The sequence below is a fragment of the Apis mellifera genome (genome assembly GCF_003254395.2).
Source record: "Apis mellifera strain DH4 linkage group LG15 unlocalized genomic scaffold, Amel_HAv3.1 GroupUN_251_associated_to_Group15, whole genome shotgun sequence".
Taxonomy (NCBI): Eukaryota; Metazoa; Arthropoda; class Insecta; order Hymenoptera; family Apidae; genus Apis; species Apis mellifera.
Genome location: NW_020555841.1, coordinates 14,066 through 40,050, shown reverse-complemented (window position 1 = coordinate 40,050; position 25,985 = coordinate 14,066). Strand labels below are relative to the sequence as shown.

Sequence of the window (25,985 nt, the reverse complement as noted above, 5' to 3'; positions counted from 1 at the left end):
CGTTAATAATTAAATTATTTATTGATTTTCTTGAGTTATCTTCATTCAAGTGAATTTTATATATTTTTTAACTTTTAAAATATATTTCTTCTAACTTCTCTTAATTATAAATTTTCTTTCCAGAATACATTAGGTTTTCAATCCAAAATAATCTAAAAAGTTTAATACATAATAATAAATTAATTTCAAATTTCTTAAACTTTTTTGATGAACATTGATAAGAAATATTCCTAAAAAATAGTTTCTTCAACTTCTATCAATGATATAATAAATGAAATTAAATATTTTTATAACAATTTTTAAGTTGATTTAATTTTAAATGTGATCCTAGATAAATAGTATAGAAAGCTTATAGAAAAATAAATAAATTTGCAGGAAAATTATCTGGAAAATTAAATATTAGTAATTTTTATAACATGATTTATTTTTTATTTTTTTAGATTATTGTAATAATAATTGCAACCATTCTATTTAAATTTCTTCTCATAATTTCTCAAAATATTTTTTAATGCTTGTTTTTTTTTTAAATATATTTTTCTGTTTTATATATTTTTAATTTTTCTTTCATATAATGTGTTTATAATATTATTTTGTAAAAATATTTGATATTCAAAATTTTCAGAATAAAATATTGTCTCACATTTCATATTAAATCAATAATTATACAATTGTTTATTATATAAAGAAATTAATAAAGATTGATAAAAATTGATAAAAAGGATTAATTTTTAGTAAGATAATATTTCTATCGATTTAATGTCAAAAAAAGTTTGAAATCCATTTCTATAAATTATTTCAATTTTAATTATTTCAATACTAAAAATAATATTTTAGCTAAATTAAATTTTGATCTCAATCATATCGACAATATATTCTATTTTATTTTAACGAAAAAGTTTATATTGTAAAATTAATAATGACAAAAAATTACATAATTTATTTGAACAAAGATTACAGAAAAATCTTTGTGAGTAACACTTCAGTTCGATTGTACTCAAATAATGATTTTTGAAAATAATTTATGTGAATAAATTTGGACATATTCGAAATAGAGTGAAATATATATATATTACTATATAATAATATATTAAATTTTTTTTAATTTTTACATCGATATATCATATATATTCAATAAAAAATTAGTTAAAATTTTAATGTTTTATTTTTCAATGAAATGCTCGTCGAATTAATACAAGTCAACAAAGATTTGTATAATTTATAATTATTATTGCATAGAGACAGCAATTATGAAAGAAAAATTTTTTAACCAAGATTATAATTGAAAAAACATTAATTTATTACATTAAATTTTATTGTATTTATCGTTATGATATAAAATTTACTAATGAATTAAAAAGACGTGATCAAGAACGAATTTATAATTTACATCGAACACAAATTATTGAATAAACACAAACAAGTTTGCTATCACTTGATCATAAATAATCAAAATAAAAATTAAATATTAATGTTACACATTGAGTTTCTATTTTTACGTGAACTAAAATATAATTTTATGAATTTTTTTTTAGATTTATGATTATTTTTTAGATTTAAAAAAAATTTCATCTCTTTATTATATTTCCTTATTTTTTTACATATTATATTAAAGAAATAAAATTATTATAAAATATATTATAAAATCCTTTTAATCCTTATTTTATTTTTCTGAAAATTATAAACATATAGATAAATTTATAATTTTACTCATAACATTATATTTCTTTCAAAATCATATTATTTGAATCTTTTTTAAATATTACACAGGACAAATTGCATAAGATAAATGAAATTATAGAAGTGGTACATCAGTTATCAAATATAAAAGATATTAATGTAAGATATAAAATGGAATTACATATTGCACGTAAATTTATAATTATAATGGATTATTAAGAAAATATTTTGTTGAAAATATCTTTTCAAATTACAAGCTAAGTTTGATAATTCCTCAATAATTAATGTGTAATTTTCTAATTTTATAATGTTATTTAATATAGAGGAAGAACGAGTCTCAAATAATAGATAGTTTCATATAAGTAATATTTTGACTATTTGTGTTTATAAACAATTATAAATTAGTTGCAATATGCATACCAAGCAAATTAGATATTATAATCAATTTTCTTTTCAATGAAATGTTTATTATCTGAAAAAGAAATCTCTTAATATCTTTTTTTTTTTTTTTTGTTTTATTTAAGTTATTAATCCAGAACTATCTTTTCTTCTTATTAATGATAATATTGACATTTGAATTGAACATAAATCAAAAATGAAATTATTATTATGTTGTTTATTATTAATCTATTTTTTTTCCTTTCTTATCTATTAAAGGTATACTCATTTTGAAATTTTCAAACTTTCACGCATACTTAATCAAACATATTCTTATTAAATTTTATTATTAGACTTAATAGGAGAATTTTCAGTAGTATTATGTTATATTTTATAACATATATCTTTCTTCAATGTTATTAAACTTAGAAGTATTATTAGATAAAGGAAACTATAAGATCTTTAATATGGGTTCTTGTATATTCTACAAAAATTATTTTTGTAAATAATTGCACTAAATTTTACCATGAGATAAGATTATATATTTTTTTTTACTATAAGGTGTGAATTAAAATATGCATAAATTTTATAGATAGAAATAACAACACATTTGCTTCGAGAAATAGATATTTACTACTTAGATAATTCCATTAGAAATGAGGTTAGATCTATTAATGCAATAATTAAATTAAAATTTATTTTTCCAAAGATTATTTCTTTACTATATTTATATATATACCTACTATATTTCTCTTCTTATTAATTTTCATGATTTTGAAATAATATATTTCAATAATCATCATTTCTTTACATAATCAATGAGGTTTTAATTTTTTAGTTATTTTCAAAAAACTTTAAATATCATATCATTGAATTCTATACAGAATATGAAAATCATTGAATTGGCATTAGTTTTGAAAGATAATTCTATATATTTTTCGATCGATGGAAATCTGATAAAAAAAATGACCATAAAATAAATTTTAGATTTTTAGATTATTTTTAGATTATTTTTGTATTGCATTATATTGTATTCATTACGCAGAATAATAATCTCAAAGAAACTTTGGATTTTAAATATTTCATTGATCTCTTGAAAAAAATGTTAATATTTTGTACTCATTTAAATTTAGTTCATTTAAACAATATTTATTTATATCTTTTTTTTCACGAAATAAAATTATGGAATAAAAAAGAGTATAGAATTTCGTCTCTACATATATGTCCATGATGAAATGTTTGAACATGGAATTATTCTTTTTTAATTATACATACAAACACACAAAAATTATACACAATTATACAAAATATATAATGGTAAACTAATATTATAATTATATAAACTATATAAACTATATAACTATATAACTAACATAAATATATAATATATTAATATTCTTAGTATTTACTCATAAAAAGATATTTCGCGAATTATAGGAAATAAATATACAATAATCATTAAGAAAAATTGCAATAAATAATCTTATTAAATCTTTAAAATATATTCTAAGAACAATGTTAGTATTGCTACCGTTATAAATATGATTATTATAATTTTGTTTGTTCAAGTTATATGACTATAATGATCTGATATGATTTATATGATTTAATTATTATGTATATTGAGTTCAAATTCTGAAAGATGGATTAAGATAAAATTTCAAATATAAAATTTTAACTAATTATTTATTAGTTTCCGAGATATACTCTCCTATTGATTATATTATAATATATATATGTTAAAATCTAAACTGAACGACTTATATGTTCTATACACACACACACACACACACACATTATATGTATATATATCGTTTCTGTTTGAGTATTTCTTATCACCGCCACTCTTAACCGTACAAATGTAATTTTGGTTTACTTTACGACAAGCAGTTCATATGTTATGATCGCATAAATAAGAGGAAATTTTAAAACGTTTAAAATGGGTTTTATTGAAACTGCTGTATCTCCGAAGTTAAAAGAGATACATACGATTTTCTGAACTCATTGCAAGAAGAAAACATTGCACTTTACATACATCAGTTTTGGCTGGGTATTCTTCTACGGTTCATACGCTATGATCGCTATGATACGCTGATAAAGAAGAGGAAATTTTAGAATTTTTAGAATAATACGTTTTTCATATGCTTTTCGTATGAAAAATTTTAGAAAGAAATTTTAGAATTTATTGAATAGTGCATAAGTAAAACGCTGTATTTTCAAAGTTAAAAGTGATAGGATTTCTTACGCTCCTACGATTGCAAGCGCTAAAATGCTCTTTATACTCAATTTTGGATGGTTATTCTACTACAAGAAGTTCATATGCTACGAACGTACGTATATAAAGAAGAAATTTTAGAATTTTTTTGAATAGCGCATTATTAAATTAAGTACTCCGAAGATAATAGAGATACATTCGGTTATCTGCGCTCATAGCAAGCGAAACATTGCTTATTATTCAATTTTATTATATGGTTTTTTCTATTAGGATATTAAGATATGTACGGTTCGTACGCTATGGTACATTTTTGTGTTTTTAACGTTTCATTCGTGCATTTGCCAGTGAAACAAGTTTATCAGAAAAATTTTATCGGGAATATTGATTTAGATGAAAATGATTTAAACGTATCAAAAAAACATTAATATTAATGAATCACATGATAGGATGAACAAGATAAAATAATAAGCATTGGTAAATTTTTTTTAGAAAATCAAAGACAATTTTTTCATGGAACTAAATAACTTTATTCTGTAATGTGTTGCCCATTTTGATCAATGACCTTTTGCCATCTTTCAGGCAGCATCATAATCCCACGTTCATAAAACTTCTGGTTTTTATTAGCAAAAAACTGAATCAGATACGATTTGATATCATCATCATTATTAAAATTTTTACCATTCAAGGAGTTTTGTAAAGATCGAAACAAAAAGTAATCAGATGGTGCAAGGTCAGGATTATATGGTGGATGTGGCAAAACATCCCAACCAAGCTCCAATAATTTTTGCCGAGTGACCAAAGATATGTGTGGCCTTGCATTGTCATGATGGAATACAACACCTTTTCGATTTGTCAATTCGGATCGCTTTTCTTCAACTGCATTGTTTAATTTCGTTAGTTGTTCAATGTAGACAACAGAATTGATCGTTCGGTTGGGTGGTAAGAGTTCAAAATAGATTTCTTCTCTTCTCAATTCCTTTGTAATCCCAAACTGATAACAAAATCTTCTTTTGATGAATACCAGCTTTTGATGTTGTTTGAGCTGGTTCATGTGGTCTGCTCTACAATCTTTTCCGCTTGATATTGTTAAACAACCCATTTTTCATCGCCAGTTATCAGTCGTTTTAAAAATGGATCATTTTCATTACGTTTCTTTAGCAAATCGCAGCTGTTAATGCGTTGCGTTAAATGCTTTTCTTTCAGTTCGTGAGGAACCCATGTATCGAGTTTTTGAACAAGCCAAGTTGTTTTAAGTGGTTTTCAATGCATGTATGCGATACATGAAGCTTCTCTGCAATCTCACGAGTTGTACTGTGACGATCTGAATCGATTATTGCTTTGATTAGGTCGTCATCAACTTCAACTGGACGACCAGAGCGTTTTTCGTCTTTGAAAAATCACCAGAACGAAATTTGTCAAACAAATTTTGACACTGCCGTTCTTTTCTTCGTCACCATAAATAGCACATAACTTTTTGTGAACTTGCGATGCGTTTTTCCCTTTGCAAAAATAAAAAAGCAAAATATGACGATAATGTTTCTTTTGATTTTCCATTTTTCAACGAACGCCAAACGAAAACTATGCAACCGATCAAAAAACTTTTTTTACTGATTGACAGCTGAATTGCCAACTATCAAATAACAAAATGTGTTTTACATTTGGACTACGCCAGCAAACCTAAAAATTCAATTGAAGCACATCTATGAGTGAAATCCGCAATTATTTAGTTGCCAACCCAATATTTTTATGAAATATTCATTTTACTTAAATAAAATTTTAGATTTCGATAATTTAACTACGGATGATGTAGATACATCAGATATTTCGAGATAGTACTTTACAATTGAAAGTTTAGATGGAAATAGATTATATTTGGATTCAACACTCAATTTAGAATCTACAATTTTACCATACAGTATCGTTGAATTTTTGAACAATAAATATTTATTATATATATATAATTAAAATTATAATTTATATTAAATTCATTATAACAACAATTTTAATTTTATCTAAAATTTTATTATCAACCATAATTTCAATAATTTCAAGAATTTATTTAAATAATACTTATAATAATCCATCAATTTTATTAATTTATTTAATTGTATATTCAATTTATATTTCTACTATATTATTTTTAACCTGTCCAATAAATTCATTATTAATTAATCATTAATTGCTTTTCAAACATAATTATTAATTATGATAATATTAATTGTCTTTTAAGAGAGTATTAGTAATATCTTCATATATTATTTCCTTAATAAACGAACTTTTAAAATTTAAAATTAAATTAATTTTACAAATTTTATTTTTAATAATATTATCATTTAAATTATCAAAAAAAAATAATAATAAATAATGAAATATATTTTAATCTAATTAAAAATATTGATTTAATCTATTTATATACAAAAATAAATACTACATTATTCATTACAATAATTTTTATATTAACTTTTATCTGTTACTAATAATAAAAATTACATACATTGAAAAAAAATCTTCGGAAAAAAAAATAATTTAATATTTAAATTAAACCCATAATGAAAAAATTTTTAAATTTCTTTAATTCTAATGAGATTTTAAAAATAATTATATCAACAATCTTTTTTTTTTATTTGCCAATACCAATAAATATTAATTACATATGAAATTTTCTATCAATTTTAGGAATTTTTTTAATAATTCAAATTATTTCTCGATTTAAATCATCAATACATTATTATCCTGCAATATTGATATTGCATTTTGATCAATTACAAATATTACAAAAGATATAAATTCAGGTTGATTATTTCGATTAATTCATATAAATGGTGTTTCACTTTATTTTATAGTTATATACATTCATAATAGATGTAATATATTTTACTATTCGTATAAATTACTTAGAGTATGAGAAATTGGAAATTGGAATTTTAATTCTTTTAATATCAGTAGCAGCAGCATTTATAGGTTATGATTTATCTTGAAGACAAATATCATATTGATAAGCTACAGTTATTACAATTTTACAATCAGTAATTCCATACATTGGAAAATTGTATTACGAATTTGAAGAGGATTTTCAATTAATAATGTCACTTTAAATCGATTTCTTTCATTACATTTTATTTTAACATTAGTAATTTTATTTATAATTATTTTACATTTATTTGCACTTCATTTAACTGGTTCATCAAATCCATTAGGTTCAAATTACAACAATTATAAAATTTCATTTCATTCATATTTTTCAATTCAAGATCTATTATGATTCTATATTATTTTATTTATCTTTATATTTATTAATCTTTAATTTCCATACCATTTAGAAGATCCAGATAATTTTAAAATTTAAAATCCAATAAATACTTTAACATATATTAAACTTGAATGATACTTTTTATTTGCATATTCAATTTTACGTGCAATTCTAATAAACTTAGTGGGGAGGTTAATTGGATTAGTAATATCAATTTTAAATTTTATATGTCACTATTTTATTATATTTTATTATATATTTATTATATAATAACAATTTAATAAATAATAAATTCAATCTATTTAATAAAATTTATTATTGAATATTTATTTTATTTTATTAATAATAATTAATAATTTTATTTTATTAACATGATTAGGTAAATAATTAATTGAATATCTTTTTACAAATATTAATATATTATTTACTACTACATACTTCTTATATTTTTTTATATCATTTTATTTAAGAAAATTATGAGAAAATTTAATTTGAAAATCTTCAAATTATATTATCTAAATTTAATTAATTTATAAAAATAAGTTAATGAAATTGAATAAGCATATATTTTGAAAATATAATATAGAAATAAAATTTTCTATTAACTTTTAATACTTATTTTATTTATTCTATTTTCTAAAATTGTATATATATATGTATTTATTATTGAATAATTTCTTTTATATAATATAAATATAATAAATAAATTATTATTAATATTAATATTTCAGTTCAACATATATATATTAACTTATCATAACGATTTCAAGGTAAAATAACTTTCAAATAACTCAAATAATTAAATAAATATGAAATAAATAATAATAATAAATTGATCAATAATTAAATTTATAAAATATTAATCTTAAAATTACTCTTATAAATATAATATTTATATATTCAGATAAAAAAATTAATATAAATATTCTTCCGTGATATTCAATATTAAAACCAGAAATTAATTCAGACTCACGTTGAATCGAATCAAAAGGTGTTCGATTTAATTCAATTAATATTCCAGGAAACATTATTAAATATAATGGATATAATAAAATTGCAAATTTAATTTTATTTTGACAATTAATAAATTCACTAAAAGAAAATCTTTCAATTAATATTATTAATCTAAAAACTAAAAAAAATAAATTAATTTCAAAAAAAATTATTGTTGAAACTAAACCTGAATTGAACCTAAAATAACATAATTATAATTTGAAATTCATTCACAATTTGAATTCATCAACAAATAACATTGGATACACGCTTGATCCTAAAATTAATAATATAAATAAAATACTAAATTCCATTATATAAATAAAATTAACCCAATGATATGAAACTCGTATAATTAATGATAAAAAAAATATTATTATTGGTCTATATAATATGTAAATTAGAATAATTAAAAAAATTATTCTTTTGATAATAATTTTAATCCATCTTTAAAAGGCTGAAATAAATCAAATAAAAAAACTTTATTAGATCCTTTTCGATCTTGAATATACCATAAAATTTTTCGTTCCAACAAAGTTAAAAACGCTACACTAATTAAAATTATAAATAAAATAAATTAAATAATAAATAATAAATTATAAATAAAATTAAAATTATAAATTAATTAAAATTGAAAATTTAAATTATTATTTATTAATTTAAATAAATTAATATAATTAAATTCTAAATTTATATGCATTTTATATAAATTTATTAATTAATTTATTTATAAATAATTTACAAATTAAAGTCCTTTCGTACAATTAATTTATTTTTTATTATGGATAGAAAATTAAATAAGATTTTGAAACTCTAACAGACTTAAAAACTTAAATTCCTGCGTTTAATTTTTATCTTAATTCAACATCGTGATCGCAATCATCTTTATCAATATGATCTATCAAAAGATATTACGCTGTTTTCTCTAAGGTAATTTATTTTTTTTAATTATAAATTATAAATCAAAAATATTTTTTAATCAAATTTAATTAATTATTTATTTAAAAATAATTTAAATAAATAACTAAATTAAATAAAATTCTAAAGGGTTTTATCGTCCCATTATAATTAAATTTTGCAATTTTTGCTAAAAATTTAAATTCATTTTATAATTTAGAGACAATTATTATTTCATTAATTCGTTTGTTCAATTCTTCAATTAAAAGATAATTTATTATGTTATCTTTGTACAGTCATATTTAAATAGCTGCAGTCTATACTGCAGCTATTTAAATTTTATTTCATGAAGCAAATCGACCTAAAATTAAATTCAATAGGACATGTTTTTGATAAACAGATGAATAATATATTTGCCGAGTTCCTTTAAATTATATAATTTAAATAATTTCAATTTAAAATATATTTTTATTACTAATTTAATCATTATTTCTATATTTTTACAATTTTAACATATATTTTTATATAATAAATAAAATTTTAATTTAAATCTTTATTAAATTAAATTATTAAATTTTTTAAATTAAAAAAAGATATTTCCATAATATTAAAATTAAATAAATTATATTTCTATTCAAAATTTATAGTTTATCCCATAAATTTTTAATATAAGAACTAATAAAATAAATTAAAATTTAATTTATTAAAATTTTTATATCTAAATTAAATTTATTTCTAAAAAAAACTAAATATTAATAAGTTCGAATAACATTTAATTTCTAAATTTATATTTATAATTTTAATGTTACAAAAAAATTTATAAATTTAGTTCTCTTATTTTCGAGATATTTCAAATTTTTAAATAAATTTTAATCAATCCTGATACAAAAGGTATAAAACAAAATTTTACTTTCTGATATTTAATAACTTTCATTCACATTACTTTTAATTATAAAAATAAAAATTAATTCAAAATAATTATTTCAATTTAATTTAACTTCAATTTCTTTTAAATTTTTAAAAATTATAATTTTAAACTTCAAAAAAAAATTTAATAAATTAATTTATAAAATTGAAAAAATTTTTTAAATTTTTTCAATGTAAAAGAATTATTTTTTTTAAACTAAAATTTTAAATCTAAAAACGCATTCCAATACATTTATTATGTTACTTACCACTTATTTCAACTTTAATGAAATTGACGGGTAATTTATACATTTTTTAAAACAATCTTCAATTAAAATAATTATTTTAATTTACTTTAAAATTTTTTTTATATTTATATTAAAATAAATAAACCAAAAATTGAATTTATTAAGACTCATTTCTTATCTTGAATATAATACATTTTGATTTGAATTATTTTTATTTAAAACATTTCTAACTCAAATTTATTCAAATTAATTAAAACAACAATACAGAAATTTAAACTCAAGTATTTCTTATCGTGGATTATCGAATTAATAAACAAGTATATCTAATTAGATATAATAGATAAAAGCCGCCATATTATTTAATTTTAATAATTCAATATTTAATTATTTAATATTTAATTTATTTTTCTATAATAGGATATCTAATCCTAATATTTTATTAAGCATTATAATATTAATTAATCTTAATAATAATTATTTATAATTAATTCTAAATTTCACCTAAAATCAATAAATTTAATTATAATTTAAATTTTTATATATAAATTTTACTAGAATAAATTAATTTATAAATCAAGTTTAATTGCTATTGCTGGCGTTTATATTAATCATTATAAAAATTAATTTCCGAATTAAACTTTCTTTTATTGTTACAGAAATATCTATTAACATTAATTTATATTTTTAATAATAATTTAAATTTTATAAATAATTTATTAATATAATAAATTTAAAAAGATTACATATATATAAATAAAATAAAAATTAATTATTTCAAATTTAATTTTCAAATTTTTACAAACAAATAAACTTATTATTCATATTTTTTAATACGTTATAATTTATATTAGTATAAATTTTTAATCTTTTTATATATATAAATATATAAATATATATAATTTATATAATACATAAATATATACTACTATATATATAAATATTAATAAACATATTTATTTAAATATATTTATATAATTATATATATATATATATAATTTATTATACTCGCAATATTTCATATAAAACAAAATTATCATTAATTTCGATAACACAAATTCAATTGAATTATATTTACATTAAAAGAAGTATTTCGTTGAGACATATTATTTAAATTAATTTAAAAAAATTAAAGATTGATCTAATTTGATGTGTTTATATATATATATATATATATATATATATATGTATATATATATATAATATATGTGTGTGTGTATGTGAAAGAATACAGTATAAATGTTTATATATATGCATGTATATAGTATGCATTGTATCTTTCTATAAAGGTGAAAATTAAAGAAAGATAAAGATTTTTGATAATATAAATAATTTATATTTTTATGAAAATCTGTCATATATATCGTCTAGTAATATTAGTATTATTTGTTCGATAAATAAATTCGTGATATATTTATTAGAACTAAATATATATCAAAATTATGACAATTAAAATAATTAAGAATAATATTGTTAACAGGTGTGGTATATTATTTTAATTTATAACAATGTGTAAATATATATATAAAATACTTTAAATCGAATATTGTTATAGAGGAGCTAAAATACGTTTAGGTTATTTAATTTAAATATCGTTTTTTGCCGTCACGTTTAATCACGTTATTTTCTAATAGATATTCTGTGAATTTGTAATTTTGTAAATCATATAAATTCGTATATATATAGATATACACATATATTATTAATATATATTTAAAATATAATTTATAAAAGTATAAATAAATTTAATGCATAATTTCAAAAGATTGGTATGAATAATACGAAACAATTTTACGTAACCTTAATGATTATAACCTATACGAAAGTAATATATTGAAAATTTGTCAGTAAAAAGAGATAAAAAAAAGAAAATCAGTGGTTTGAAACAATAAATGTTTGAAAATAAGAGCTTAGTGAAGTGTTTCTATTTTCTTTAGTTTTCTTTATTTGTTTAATTTGAAAATGTGAAGGTGTAAATAATTTAATAATTTTTTCTTGAACATTTTTGCAAATTTATATTTTAAAATTCAAAATTGTTTGTACAATAGAATTTTAGAACATAAATAAAAATAAATTTTATATATTGTTTCAACCCATATGAAGTTCCATATGGGTCGTTATTTCGAACATTCTTTTAAAAATTATATCACATTTAATTAAGAATTATAATAATGCAGAAATATTTAAACTCATAATAATTTTTGTGTTTCAGATAATAATAATAATCCATTTCAAATATACTTTGTTCCATAAAAATTGTCCGTATTATTAATAAAGAATAATAATATTATTTAATTGTATTAGGTGGAAATGGACAATGTGGAAATTATAATGGTCTAATCTCGTGATTTATAATTTGTAAAAACTGTAAATACTGTGATGGAATATTTAAAACGACTCTGGTGAAAAAAGAAAATTCATGAATCTAAGCACATGTGAACTTATTACGAACACAATTGCTCAATTTTTTTCTGTAGAAGATAAAGTCGAGATAAGATCCGAGATATCGTATGGATTTGTTCAATTGCCATTAATAAATTTGTAATAATTTGTAATGAAATGACAACATTCGTTTCATTAAAATCCACTGCGTTATGTTTTCTTGTGAAAATGGTGAAGGAAGTTTTGACTCTAGTCTTCTTAAATATGTAAGTTTTCTGTAAATCGTAAAATTAAAAATTAAACTCTGTATATATATATATATATATATATATATATATATATATTATATATATAATAATATAATATATATATAATATTATATAATATATATATATATTATTGGATTAAGACAAATATTAACATCAATGACTTTTATGTAATAAATATATCAATATTTTTTTTTCTTTTTTATAAGGAAAAAATTCATCCAATATGCACACTGTCATTGCACATACGTAAATTTTAAGATGGGCAATTTTAAGATGTTATGCAGAAGCACAATCGTTAACTTTAAGGCTATTCTATTCTATCATCTTTAAACGTAATGAAACGAAGCAAGAAATTTGGTTATCAGATATAGGAACTTTTGGTCCTTCGTTACAACATGTATCTAAAAATATAATGACAGTAAAATACTAAGCTTGGATTAAACATCCATCAGGTTAAAATATTCATTTTTCTCTTTTCATTAGAAAATTAAAACAGACAGAATCTAACATCATTATTTTTGTTCTTCTTCTATGATTATAGTAAATGTACATTTTTACATACATTTTTATGCTTTTTACGTTTGATTTGTTGATTTACGTTTTATTTGCCAAATGCAATGATAATTTTGTTTTCAGAAGAATTTAAATTTGTAAATATTAATTTAGATGAAAATGATTTATGCGTATCAAAAGAACATTAACATTAACGTATCACGTATCACAAGATGATAATATAAGAAGATAAAATGGTAAAGCATTGGTAAGAAGATTGGTGTGAAATATTTTTATGAAATATTCATGTCATTTAAATAAAATTTTAAATCTCGATAATCTAACTACGGATGATGCAGATACAGATGTTTCGAGATGATACTTTAACACTTGAAAATTTAGATGGAAATAGATTATATTTGGATTCAACGACTCAATTTAGAATCTACAATTTTACCATACAATATCGTTGAAAATTTTGAAGTTGGATGTAATCATTCCGTATTAGAGAATAATATGATATCTACTTATATTTTTATATATAAGATATATTCAATGATAGGCAATGATAGAAATTGGCATGGTGAAATTAAATAGAAGTTTGAAAATGATATAATAAGCCGTATTATAATTGAACAAATAAGTCATAGAAAAAAAGGAATTTTTTTAATAATTCAAATTATTTCTCGATTTATATCATACATTATTGTCCTGCAATATTGATATTGCATTTTGATCAATTACAAATATTACAAAAGATATAAATTCAGGTTGATTATTTCGATTAATTCATATAAATGGTGTTTCACTTTATTTTATAGTTATATACATTCATAATAGATGTAATATATTTTACTATTCGTATAAATTACTTAGAGTATGAGAAATTGGAAATTGGAATTTTAATTCTTTTAATATCAGTAGCAGCAGCATTTATAGGTTATGATTTATCTTGAAGACAAATATCATTGATAAGCTACAGTTATTACAATTTTACTAATTCCATACATTGGAAAATTGTATTACGAATTTGAAGTGGATTTTCACTTAATAACGTCACTTTAAATCGATTTCTTTCATTACATTTTATTTTAACAATAGTAATTTTATTTATAATTATTTTACATTTATTTGCACTTCATTTAACTGGTTCATCAAATCCATTAGGTTCAAATTACAACAATTATAAAATTTCATTTCATTCATATTTTTCAATTCAAGATCTATTATGATTCTATATTATTTTATTTATCTTTATATTTATTAATCTTTAATTTCCATACCATTTAGAAGATCCAGATAATTTTAAAATTTAAAATCCAATAAATACTTTAACATATATTAAACTTGAATGATACTTTTTATTTGCATATTCAATTTTACGTGCAATTTCTAATAAACTTAGTGGGGAGGTTAATTGGATTAGTAATATCAATTTTAAATTTTATATGTCACTATTTTATTATATTTTATTATATATTTATTATATAATAACAATTTAATAAATAATAAATTCAATCTATTTAATAAAATTTATTATTGAATATTTATTTTATTTTATTAATAATAATTAATAATTTTATTTTATTAACATGATTAGGTAAATAATTAATTGAATATCTTTTTACAAATATTAATATATTATTTACTACTACATACTTCTTATATTTTTTTATATCATTTTATTTAAGAAAATTATGAGAAAATTTAATTTGAAAATCTTCAAATTATATTATCTAAATTTAATTAATTTATAAAAATAAGTTAATGAAATTGAATAAGCATATATTTTGAAAATATAATATAGAAATAAAATTTTCTATTAACTTTTAATACTTATTTTATTTATTCTATTTTCTAAAATTGTATATATATATGTATTTATTATTGAATAATTTCTTTTATATAATATAAATATAATAAATAAATTATTATTAATATTAATATTTCAGTTCAACATATATATATTAACTTATCATAACGATTTCAAGGTAAAATAACTTTCAAATAACTCAAATAATTAAATAAATATGAAATAAATAAATAATAATAAATTGATCAATAATTAAATTTATAAAATATTAATCTTAAAATTACTCTTATAAATATAATATTTATATATTCAGATAAAAAAATTAATATAAATATTCTTCCGTGATATTCAATATTAAAACCAGAAATTAATTCAGACTCACGTTGAATCGAATCAAAAGGTGTTCGATTTAATTCAATTAATATTCCAGGAAACATTATTAAATATAATGGATATAATAAAATTGCAAATTTAATTTTATTTTGACAATTAATAAATTCACTAAAAGAAAATCTTTCAATTAATATTATTAATCTAAAAACTAAAAAAAATAAATTAATTTCAAAAAAAATTATTGTTGAAACTAAACCTGAATTGAACCTAAAATAACATAATTATAATTTGAAATTCATTCACAATTTGAATTCATCAACAAATAACATTGGATACACGCTTGATCCTAAAATTAATAATATAAATAAAATACTAAATTCCATTATATAAATAAAATTAACCCAATGATATGAAACTCGTATAATTAATGATAAAAAAAATATTATTATTGGTCTATATAATATGTAAATTAGAATAATTAAAAAAAATTATTCTTTTGATAATAATTTTAATCCATCTTTAAAAGGCTGAAATAAATCAAATAAAAAAACTTTATTAGATCCTTTTCGATCTTGAATATACCATAAAATTTTTCGTTCCAACAAAGTTAAAAACGCTACACTAATTAAAATTATAAATAAAATAAATTAAATAATAAATAATAAATTATAAATAAAATTAAAATTATAAATTAATTAAAATTGAAAATTTAAATTATTATTTATTAATTTAAATAAATTAATATAATTAAATTCTAAATTTATATGCATTTTATATAAATTTATTAATTAATTTATTTATAAATAATTTACAAATTAAAGTCCTTTCGTACAATTAATTTATTTTTTATTATGGATAGAAAATTAAATAAGATTTTGAAACTCTAACAGACTTAAAAACTTAAATTCCTGCGTTTAATTTTTATCTTAATTCAACATCGTGATCGCAATCATCTTTATCAATATGATCTATCAAAAGATATTACGCTGTTTTCTCTAAGGTAATTTATTTTTTTTAATTATAAATTATAAATCAAAAATATTTTTTAATCAAATTTAATTAATTATTTATTTAAAAATAATTTAAATAAATAACTAAATTAAATAAAATTCTAAAGGGTTTTATCGTCCCATTATAATTAAATTTTGCAATTTTTGCTAAAAATTTAAATTCATTTTATAATTTAGAGACAATTATTATTTCATTAATTCGTTTGTTCAATTCTTCAATTAAAAGATAATTTATTATGTTATCTTTGTACAGTCATATTTAAATAGCTGCAGTCTATACTGCAGCTATTTAAATTTTATTTCATGAAGCAAATCGACCTAAAATTAAATTCAATAGGACATGTTTTTGATAAACAGATGAATAATATATTTGCCGAGTTCCTTTAAATTATATAATTTAAATAATTTCAATTTAAAATATATTTTTATTACTAATTTAATCATTATTTCTATATTTTTACAATTTTAACATATATTTTTATATAATAAATAAAATTTTAATTTAAATCTTTATTAAATTAAATTATTAAATTTTTTAAATTAAAAAAAGATATTTCCATAATATTAAAATTAAATAAATTATATTTCTATTCAAAATTTATAGTTTATCCCATAAATTTTTAATATAAGAACTAATAAAATAAATTAAAATTTAATTTATTAAAATTTTTATATCTAAATTAAATTTATTTCTAAAAAAAACTAAATATTAATAAGTTCGAATAACATTTAATTTCTAAATTTATATTTATAATTTTAATGTTACAAAAAAAATTTTATAAATTTAGTTCTCTTATTTTCGAGATATTTCAAATTTTTAAATAAATTTTAATCAATCCTGATACAAAAGGTATAAAACAAAATTTTACTTTCTGATATTTAATAACTTTCATTCACATTACTTTTAATTATAAAAATAAAAATTAATTCAAAATAATTATTTCAATTTAATTTAACTTCAATTTCTTTTAAATTTTTAAAAATTATAATTTTAAACTTCAAAAAAAAATTTAATAAATTAATTTATAAAATTGAAAAAATTTTTTAAATTTTTTCAATGTAAAAGAATTATTTTTTTTAAACTAAAATTTTAAATCTAAAAACGCATTCCAATACATTTATTATGTTACTTACCACTTATTTCAACTTTAATGAAATTGACGGGTAATTTATACATTTTTTAAAACAATCTTCAATTAAAATAATTATTTTAATTTACTTTAAAATTTTTTTTATATTTATATTAAAATAAATAAACCAAAAATTGAATTTATTAAGACTCATTTCTTATCTTGAATATAATACATTTTGATTTGAATTATTTTTATTTAAAACATTTCTAACTCAAATTTATTCAAATTAATTAAAACAACAATACAGAAATTTAAACTCAAGTATTTCTTATCGTGGATTATCGAATTAATAAACAAGTATATCTAATTAGATATAATAGATAAAAGCCGCCATATTATTTAATTTTAATAATTCAATATTTAATTATTTAATATTTAATTTATTTTTCTATAATAGGATATCTAATCCTAATATTTTATTAAGCATTATAATATTAATTAATCTTAATAATAATTATTTATAATTAATTCTAAATTTCACCTAAAATCAATAAATTTAATTATAATTTAAATTTTTATATATAAATTTTACTAGAATAAATTAATTTATAAATCAAGTTTAATTGCTATTGCTGGCGTTTATATTAATCATTATAAAAATTAATTTCCGAATTAAACTTTCTTTTATTGTTACAGAAATATCTATTAACATTAATTTATATTTTTAATAATAATTTAAATTTTATAAATAATTTATTAATATAATAAATTTAAAAAGATTACATATATATAAATAAAATAAAAATTAATTATTTCAAATTTAATTTTCAAATTTTTACAAACAAATAAACTTATTATTCATATTTTTTAATACGTTATAATTTATATTAGTATAAATTTTTAATCTTTTTATATATATAAATATATAAATATATATAATTTATATAATACATAAATATATACTACTATATATATAAATATTAATAAACATATTTATTTAAATATATTTATATAATTATATATATATATATAATTTATTATACTCGCAATATTTCATATAAAACAAAATTATCATTAATTTCGATAACACAAATTCAATTGAATTATATTTACATTAAAAGAAGTATTTCGTTGAGACATATTATTTAAATTAATTTAAAAAAATTAAAGATTGATCTAATTTGATGTGTTTATATATATATATATATATATATATGTATATATATATATAATATATGTGTGTGTGTATGTGAAAGAATACAGTATAAATGTTTATATATATGCATGTATATAGTATGCATTGTATCTTTCTATAAAGGTGAAAATTAAAGAAAGATAAAGATTTTTGATAATATAAATAATTTATATTTTTATGAAAATCTGTCATATATATCGTCTAGTAATATTAGTATTATTTGTTCGATAAATAAATTCGTGATATATTTATTAGAACTAAATATATATCAAAATTATGACAATTAAAATAATTAAGAATAATATTGTTAACAGGTGTGGTATATTATTTTAATTTATAACAATGTGTAAATATATATATAAAATACTTTAAATCGAATATTGTTATAGAGGAGCTAAAATACGTTTAGGTTATTTAATTTAAATATCGTTTTTTGCCGTCACGTTTAATCACGTTATTTTCTAATAGATATTCTGTGAATTTGTAATTTTGTAAATCATATAAATTCGTATATATATAGATATACACATATATTATTAATATATATTTAAAATATAATTTATAAAAGTATAAATAAATTTAATGCATAATTTCAAAAGATTGGTATGAATAATACGAAACAATTTTACGTAACCTTAATGATTATAACCTATACGAAAGTAATATATTGAAAATTTGTCAGTAAAAAGAGATAAAAAAAAGAAAATCAGTGGTTTGAAACAATAAATGTTTGAAAATAAGAGCTTAGTGAAGTGTTTCTATTTTCTTTAGTTTTCTTTATTTGTTTAATTTGAAAATGTGAAGGTGTAAATAATTTAATAATTTTTTCTTGAACATTTTTGCAAATTTATATTTTAAAATTCAAAATTGTTTGTACAATAGAATTTTAGAACATAAATAAAAATAAATTTTATATATTGTTTCAACCCATATGAAGTTCCATATGGGTCGTTATTTCGAACATTCTTTTAAAAATTATATCACATTTAATTAAGAATTATAATAATGCAGAAATATTTAAACTCATAATAATTTTTGTGTTTCAGATAATAATAATAATCCATTTCAAATATACTTTGTTCCATAAAAATTGTCCGTATTATTAATAAAGAATAATAATATTATTTAATTGTATTAGGTGGAAATGGACAATGTGGAAATTATAATGGTCTAATCTCGTGATTTATAATTTGTAAAAACTGTAAATACTGTGATGGAATATTTAAAACGACTCTGGTGAAAAAAGAAAATTCATGAATCTAAGCACATGTGAACTTATTACGAACACAATTGCTCAATTTTTTTCTGTAGAAGATAAAGTCGAGATAAGATCCGAGATATCGTATGGATTTGTTCAATTGCCATTAATAAATTTGTAATAATTTGTAATGAAATGACAACATTCGTTTCATTAAAATCCACTGCGTTATGTTTTCTTGTGAAAATGGTGAAGGAAGTTTTGACTCTAGTCTTCTTAAATATGTAAGTTTTCTGTAAATCGTAAAATTAAAAATTAAACTCTGTATATATATATATATATATATATATATATATATATATATTATATATATATAATAATATAATATATATATAATATTATATAATATATATATATATTATTGGATTAAGACAAATATTAACATCAATGACTTTTATGTAATAAATATATCAATATTTTTTTTTCTTTTTTATAAGGAAAAAATTCATCCAATATGCACACTGTCATTGCACATACGTAAATTTTAAGATGGGCAATTTTAAGATGTTATGCAGAAGCACAATCGTTAACTTTAAGGCTATTCTATTCTATCATCTTTAAACGTAATGAAACGAAGCAAGAAATTTGGTTATCAGATATAGGAACTTTTGGTCCTTCGTTACAACATGTATCTAAAAATATAATGACAGTAAAATACTAAGCTTGGATTAAACATCCATCAGGTTAAAATATTCATTTTTCTCTTTTCATTAGAAAATTAAAACAGACAGAATCTAACATCATTATTTTTGTTCTTCTTCTATGATTATAGTAAATGTACATTTTTACATACATTTTTATGCTTTTTACGTTTGATTTGTTGATTTACGTTTTATTTGCCAAATGCAATGATAATTTTGTTTTCAGAAGAATTTAAATTTGTAAATATTAATTTAGATGAAAATGATTTATGCGTATCAAAAGAACATTAACATTAACGTATCACGTATCACAAGATGATAATATAAGAAGATAAAATGGTAAAGCATTGGTAAGAAGATTGGTGTGAAATATTTTTATGAAATATTCATGTCATTTAAATAAAATTTTAAATCTCGATAATCTAACTACGGATGATGCAGATACAGATGTTTCGAGATGATACTTTAACACTTGAAAATTTAGATGGAAATAGATTATATTTGGATTCAACGACTCAATTTAGAATCTACAATTTTACCATACAATATCGTTGAAAATTTTGAAGTTGGATGTAATCATTCCGTATTAGAGAATAATATGATATCTACTTATATTTTTATATATAAGATATATTCAATGATAGGCAATGATAGAAATTGGCATGGTGAAATTAAATAGAAGTTTGAAAATGATATAATAAGCCGTATTATAATTGAACAAATAAGTCATAGAAAAAAAGGAATTTTTTTAATAATTCAAATTATTTCTCGATTTATATCATACATTATTGTCCTGCAATATTGATATTGCATTTTGATCAATTACAAATATTACAAAAGATATAAATTCAGGTTGATTATTTCGATTAATTCATATAAATGGTGTTTCACTTTATTTTATAGTTATATACATTCATAATAGATGTAATATATTTTACTATTCGTATAAATTACTTAGAGTATGAGAAATTGGAAATTGGAATTTTAATTCTTTTAATATCAGTAGCAGCAGCATTTATAGGTTATGATTTATCTTGAAGACAAATATCATTGATAAGCTACAGTTATTACAATTTTACTAATTCCATACATTGGAAAATTGTATTACGAATTTGAAGTGGATTTTCACTTAATAACGTCACTTTAAATCGATTTCTTTCATTACATTTTATTTTAACAATAGTAATTTTATTTATAATTATTTTACATTTATTTGCACTTCATTTAACTGGTTCATCAAATCCATTAGGTTCAAATTACAACAATTATAAAATTTCATTTCATTCATATTTTTCAATTCAAGATCTATTATGATTCTATATTATTTTATTTATCTTTATATTTATTAATCTTTAATTTCCATACCATTTAGAAGATCCAGATAATTTTAAAATTTAAAATCCAATAAATACTTTAACATATATTAAACTTGAATGATACTTTTTATTTGCATATTCAATTTTACGTGCAATTTCTAATAAACTTAGTGGGGAGGTTAATTGGATTAGTAATATCAATTTTAAATTTTATATGTCACTATTTTATTATATTTTATTATATATTTATTATATAATAACAATTTAATAAATAATAAATTCAATCTATTTAATAAAATTTATTATTGAATATTTATTTTATTTTATTAATAATAATTAATAATTTTATTTTATTAACATGATTAGGTAAATAATTAATTGAATATCTTTTTACAAATATTAATATATTATTTACTACTACATACTTCTTATATTTTTTTATATCATTTTATTTAAGAAAATTATGAGAAAATTTAATTTGAAAATCTTCAAATTATATTATCTAAATTTAATTAATTTATAAAAATAAGTTAATGAAATTGAATAAGCATATATTTTGAAAATATAATATAGAAATAAAATTTTCTATTAACTTTTAATACTTATTTTATTTATTCTATTTTCTAAAATTGTATATATATATGTATTTATTATTGAATAATTTCTTTTATATAATATAAATATAATAAATAAATTATTATTAATATTAATATTTCAGTTCAACATATATATATTAACTTATCATAACGATTTCAAGGTAAAATAACTTTCAAATAACTCAAATAATTAAATAAATATGAAATAAATAAATAATAATAAATTGATCAATAATTAAATTTATAAAATATTAATCTTAAAATTACTCTTATAAATATAATATTTATATATTCAGATAAAAAAATTAATATAAATATTCTTCCGTGATATTCAATATTAAAACCAGAAATTAATTCAGACTCACGTTGAATCGAATCAAAAGGTGTTCGATTTAATTCAATTAATATTCCAGGAAACATTATTAAATATAATGGATATAATAAAATTGCAAATTTAATTTTATTTTGACAATTAATAAATTCACTAAAAGAAAATCTTTCAATTAATATTATTAATCTAAAAACTAAAAAAAATAAATTAATTTCAAAAAAAATTATTGTTGAAACTAAACCTGAATTGAACCTAAAATAACATAATTATAATTTGAAATTCATTCACAATTTGAATTCATCAACAAATAACATTGGATACACGCTTGATCCTAAAATTAATAATATAAATAAAATACTAAATTCCATTATATAAATAAAATTAACCCAATGATATGAAACTCGTATAATTAATGATAAAAAAAATATTATTATTGGTCTATATAATATGTAAATTAGAATAATTAAAAAAAATTATTCTTTTGATAATAATTTTAATCCATCTTTAAAAGGCTGAAATAAATCAAATAAAAAAACTTTATTAGATCCTTTTCGATCTTGAATATACCATAAAATTTTTCGTTCCAACAAAGTTAAAAACGCTACACTAATTAAAATTATAAATAAAATAAATTAAATAATAAATAATAAATTATAAATAAAATTAAAATTATAAATTAATTAAAATTGAAAATTTAAATTATTATTTATTAATTTAAATAAATTAATATAATTAAATTCTAAATTTATATGCATTTTATATAAATTTATTAATTAATTTATTTATAAATAATTTACAAATTAAAGTCCTTTCGTACAATTAATTTATTTTTTATTATGGATAGAAAATTAAATAAGATTTTGAAACTCTAACAGACTTAAAAACTTAAATTCCTGCGTTTAATTTTTATCTTAATTCAACATCGTGATCGCAATCATCTTTATCAATATGATCTATCAAAAGATATTACGCTGTTTTCTCTAAGGTAATTTATTTTTTTTAATTATAAATTATAAATCAAAAATATTTTTTAATCAAATTTAATTAATTATTTATTTAAAAATAATTTAAATAAATAACTAAATTAAATAAAATTCTAAAGGGTTTTATCGTCCCATTATAATTAAATTTTGCAATTTTTGCTAAAAATTTAAATTCATTTTATAATTTAGAGACAATTATTATTTCATTAATTCGTTTGTTCAATTCTTCAATTAAAAGATAATTTATTATGTTATCTTTGTACAGTCATATTTAAATAGCTGCAGTCTATACTGCAGCTATTTAAATTTTATTTCATGAAGCAAATCGACCTAAAATTAAATTCAATAGGACATGTTTTTGATAAACAGATGAATAATATATTTGCCGAGTTCCTTTAAATTATATAATTTAAATAATTTCAATTTAAAATATATTTTTATTACTAATTTAATCATTATTTCTATATTTTTACAATTTTAACATATATTTTTATATAATAAATAAAATTTTAATTTAAATCTTTATTAAATTAAATTATTAAATTTTTAAATTAAAAAAAGATATTTCCATAATATTAAAATTAAATAAATTATATTTCTATTCAAAATTTATAGTTTATCCCATAAATTTTTAATATAAGAACTAATAAAATAAATTAAAATTTAATTTATTAAAATTTTTATATCTAAATTAAATTTATTTCTAAAAAAAACTAAATATTAATAAGTTCGAATAACATTTAATTTCTAAATTTATATTTATAATTTTAATGTTACAAAAAAAATTTTATAAATTTAGTTCTCTTATTTTCGAGATATTTCAAATTTTTAAATAAATTTTAATCAATCCTGATACAAAAGGTATAAAACAAAATTTTACTTTCTGATATTTAATAACTTTCATTCACATTACTTTTAATTATAAAAATAAAAATTAATTCAAAATAATTATTTCAATTTAATTTAACTTCAATTTCTTTTAAATTTTTAAAAATTATAATTTTAAACTTCAAAAAAAAATTTAATAAATTAATTTATAAAATTGAAAAAATTTTTTAAATTTTTTCAATGTAAAAGAATTATTTTTTTTAAACTAAAATTTTAAATCTAAAAACGCATTCCAATACATTTATTATGTTACTTACCACTTATTTCAACTTTAATGAAATTGACGGGTAATTTATACATTTTTTAAAACAATCTTCAATTAAAATAATTATTTTAATTTACTTTAAAATTTTTTTTATATTTATATTAAAATAAATAAACCAAAAATTGAATTTATTAAGACTCATTTCTTATCTTGAATATAATACATTTTGATTTGAATTATTTTTATTTAAAACATTTCTAACTCAAATTTATTCAAATTAATTAAAACAACAATACAGAAATTTAAACTCAAGTATTTCTTATCGTGGATTATCGAATTAATAAACAAGTATATCTAATTAGATATAATAGATAAAAGCCGCCATATTATTTAATTTTAATAATTCAATATTTAATTATTTAATATTTAATTTATTTTTCTATAATAGGATATCTAATCCTAATATTTTATTAAGCATTATAATATTAATTAATCTTAATAATAATTATTTATAATTAATTCTAAATTTCACCTAAAATCAATAAATTTAATTATAATTTAAATTTTTATATATAAATTTTACTAGAATAAATTAATTTATAAATCAAGTTTAATTGCTATTGCTGGCGTTTATATTAA

The 25,985-nt window shown here is 17.9% G+C and overlaps 1 long non-coding RNA gene and 3 pseudogenes across 3 annotated transcripts; 1 reads left to right on the top strand and 3 right to left on the bottom strand.

Annotated features, from left to right (window-relative positions):
• Positions 1-8,195: 8,195 nt before the first annotated feature.
• On the bottom strand, positions 8,196-9,081 carry LOC113219350 (annotated as a pseudogene).
• A 3,651-nt stretch (positions 9,082-12,732) lies between these two features.
• Positions 12,733-14,936, top strand: LOC113219349. 3 transcript variants are annotated; one of them, XR_003306396.1, is made up of 3 exons: positions 12,744-13,209; positions 13,419-13,664; positions 13,852-14,936. It is a non-coding gene; the product is annotated as an uncharacterized LOC113219349 (long non-coding RNA). The 3 variants fall into 3 exon arrangements; XR_003306395.1 differs by having other exon boundaries at positions 12,746-13,209; positions 13,849-14,935; XR_003306394.1 differs by lacking the exon at positions 13,852-14,936 and having other exon boundaries at positions 12,733-13,209; positions 13,419-13,671.
• A 664-nt stretch (positions 14,937-15,600) lies between these two features.
• LOC113219348 lies at positions 15,601-16,488 on the bottom strand (annotated as a pseudogene).
• Positions 16,489-23,005: 6,517 nt separating this feature from the next.
• On the bottom strand, positions 23,006-23,893 carry LOC113219347 (annotated as a pseudogene).
• Positions 23,894-25,985: the final 2,092 nt, after the last annotated feature.